This window comes from Liolophura sinensis, chromosome 7, assembly GCF_032854445.1.
Source record: "Liolophura sinensis isolate JHLJ2023 chromosome 7, CUHK_Ljap_v2, whole genome shotgun sequence".
Classification (NCBI taxonomy): Eukaryota; Metazoa; Mollusca; class Polyplacophora; order Chitonida; family Chitonidae; genus Liolophura; species Liolophura sinensis.
The window spans coordinates 6,235,619-6,239,526 of NC_088301.1; positions in this window are offsets into that span (position 1 = coordinate 6,235,619).

Consider the following 3,908-nt stretch of genomic DNA (forward strand, 5'->3'; position numbering starts at 1 on the left):
CCCAGCCATATACAGGTCTACTATTGGTCACACATGTAAAACTAAATAAACACACGGAACTAAATAGATAAAATGTAACCGACAGCTGAGACACTCATACATACGCAAATGAAAATGCACAACAGACCTCAGTGCGTACTCATTTGCATCCAGTGCGTACTCGACAGTCGCTTGAAGAAAATGAGAAATAGTCTCAGTCTGTGTGTACACTGGAATTACTTTAGGCGAGATAAGTTCGCCATGTTCTTATAGGGTATGATTTAAAAAAAAAAGAATGTCGATGTATTTGAACTTCAAATAAGTTAGATGACTGTAATTTTTGTCGTAACTGAAAATAAAGTATAAACTGATGGCCAAAAGAAACTTTACAAAGAGTTGAAAACAATTTATTTTGTCAAAGCAAAAAACAGGGTGACTAAAGTTTAATATGTTGAAAAGACCAATGACTTTAGATATTGAAAGTCATGAGTAAGAACGGACAAAGCAGCCCTCAAATCATTTTACAAGTGAACAAACAGAGCAGGGGTAGAAAAATAGCTATTCCTTCTTGGTTAACAATGGGCAGTGTATACAAAAAGTTGATTATTTTTAAAATCAGTCGATTTCAAAACCAATCAATGTCGCATGTGGCCATCCCTTGTTTCAATGCATGCAAAAACTCTCGGACGCATAGAAAAAGCCAGTGCTCTGATGAGATGACGTGGGATTCGTTGCCATTCATCTTGGAAAGCTATCGCCAATTCTTGTCGATTGGCTACAAAATGTGGCCGTTGTCTTACTCGACGACCCATGATATCCCAAAGTTGTTCTATGGGGGACATATCTGGGTAATGTGCAGGCCAAGGCAAGACCTTGACGTCATTGGCGTCCAGGGAGTTCAGCACAACTCGAGCTGTATTGGGTCTGGCGCTGTCATGCTGGTACAGGACACTACGTGGCTGTTGTTGAAGGAATGGCAGAACAGGACGTAGAATTTCATCCAGGTAACGTTGAGCTGTTAGGTTCCCGTAGATGATGACCAGTGGTGCCGTTCCTCTCCACAAATCCCAGCCCACAGCATCACGCTGACGCCGCCAAACAGTACCACCTCCTGGACGCATGATGCAGCCGTTCGTTTGCCTCTTCGACAGTAAACTCGCTGTATATCATCGGCTCGGAACAGGCAGAAGTGGCTTTCATCCGTGAAAACAACACGTTACCAATCACGTCGCTGCCAACAGCGAAAAATTCGAGCCCATCGCAACATCTGGCGACAATGTTCGGGTGTCAACAACTGCCCTCTGAATGGTCTATAGGCCCTAATTCCGTGAGCCATGAGTCTCCTGGACACGGTCTGCCGACTGACCCGGTGACCGAAGGCATTGATTGACGATGACGTCACTGCCAGGCAGTACTACCTCAGGTGTAAGTTCCGCAGGTATCCGTCTTCTCCTGGCGTAGTTGGCCACAGACCCCCATTAGTTTTCCATAAGCGACAATGTTAACGTTCAGAGCTGTAGCTCATTCCCAAACATTCCGTGGCGATTAAGCTTTGGTGCATACCTGGCCCAGCCTGTGAGAAAGAAGCCATAAAAATCTTGACATAGGCTGACCGTCAAAATCTGGACCTTTCTATGCCGGCTGCTGGGAGGGGTGCTCCGCAGCGCAAAGGGACGTCACTCGCAGCCTCATCACCACCTGTCTCCTTTTGTCCTCTCGCCCAGAATTTCAGTCTTTTACCATTAAAACTCATACTTGCCCAAAGCTTAGACACTATCCACCATTTTGATACCAAGCATGCACCTGTACACCAAAAACGGCAGGCTGACAGAAAAGACTTTACATCCTAAAATACACAGAATTACATTCGTCTCTACCGAAAAACGGAAGTTGTTATGGGGGTCTGTGTCCAGTTACCCTAGGTTTGCATGTTCTTAGCCTGTCCGATGTCTGCCCTGTCTGTCTGTAACGTTGCATCAAGTCTGACACAGTTACACGAGAGCAGCCGAAGGTCCTTGCAATGTGGGCATGGGTGGCTCCCACGGATGCCATACCTAGGGCCCTCTCGCGTTAATCTGGAGTCAGTGGAGTGTTATGTGCATGACTGCCGTCAGTTTCTAAATTTAGCTTGCCACTGTTTACATACGCTAAGTTCAGCGCCTGCTGTCTGCCTCTACCTTAGAATATTCCAGAATGCGCTTAGTTCGGTGCCTGTTTATTTACATCAAGTGTTCAGGAATTTTCTTATTCTAGACAATTCCACCAGGCTATATAAGACCTATGAAACCAGGTCAAAAGGAGAGAACAGAGAAAGGAGAATTATTGAGAGTTTGGATGCTTTTGCTGTGTATTACATTAGTAGGCCTTTTGTGCTGACTTTTGGTGTCTTTATAGCCTCTGGCTTTGTTATATCCTCCGAGCACTTGTTCAGTCTGAACTTGTATGTTTAATTTGTGCTCTTGTATACACAGTGCTTATTAGTACACGGACCCTGTCTGTGGAATTTTGTGTATATTTCGTCATACACTCAGTTATACTGTGGATTTTCCCTCTTGTGAATTTGCGTCTGAGCATTTATGCCTGTGTGGTATATATTGTGGAATATATGCGTCCGTTTGGACTTGACACAGTAAGTACTTTAGTATTTGTATAGATACTGCTATCCTTTCTTGTTAAACTTAAGTACTTTAGTATTTGTATAAGTCTTATTATCTGTTCTTGTTAAAGCTAATAAATTGTTGTAAAATAAAATCTGCTGGTTTTGGTTACTTTTTTGTGTGGCCAAACTGTCGTGTATTTCGAACAAGCCATCTCTTCATAATACAGACAGTCTGGGTCGTAACAGGAGGCATTACTTTGGTGGTTTTTAGTGAGTGTGCAAGTCCAGCACACTGTGTGTAACATTTTTATACACATATTACATGTGCAGCTGCGGCCATCCATGGGTCACGTGATTTTTCAACCTTCTTCGTTGTCGTAAAACAAATTCGTGTGGGCGTATATAACGCTTGTCACACATGGGAATATGCTTCATGCAATGTTTTCCTACAATAATTTGGTATTAATTTGTTGAAAAGGCTGGTTAAATTTAACTCACGGAATAGTAAATTTTCTTTTGGCCGTCAGTTTATATACCGAACTCATACAAATCATCAATTGGCACATGCATACATCCCTGAATAAAATGGCAACATCACGTCACGGATGACATCACACAGCGGATGTGAAGTCTCACTGAAATCATAAAACTCTTGTGTTTATATATATTTGTACGGAGCTTGCTCTCTGTCCTAACATGCAAACATGGGAATATAATTCTTGTAAAGCGAAATCCCGCTTCTCAATGTAAATTTTATTCAAAATGATAGGACTGATACGTGAACACGAGTCTACCCGATAATCTGCAATTCTCGCTCTAAAACGTGATTTCGCCTTACCTGACTGATACGTCTAAAAGTATCAAAACATTCTCAACCGTTTTCTAAAGGCGAAAAGTTGGCTGTAAGCTATGGTTGTGCGAAAGTTCCATAGTACATTAAGTAGCCTGCAGCGTTGGGTTCGATGATGATAGCTCTTAAAATAACTCTTTCAGTGTAAAAGTCGAAAGGGGAGTGGGCAGGAGGTTGCGCGAAACTGGTCTCTTGTTCCCAGTAAGCACATCGATGATGTAATTTCTAAACATGTCTGATCACTGATCGGAAATATGCGTGAAACAGAGGTGTCATTAGGATATATAATATAGACTCAAATATGATTTTGTTTTTTCATGTTTTTTTTCTATAACATTCCTCATTTCCCTTAAAACCATAATCTTTGTTTTAGATTTCCTTTTCATACATATCGCTTAATCAAAAGCCCGCATTTAATGAAAGTAAATTGCCGATTGGACCGTATTGTCTAAAAACAAAGAAAACACAAGGCAAACTTCG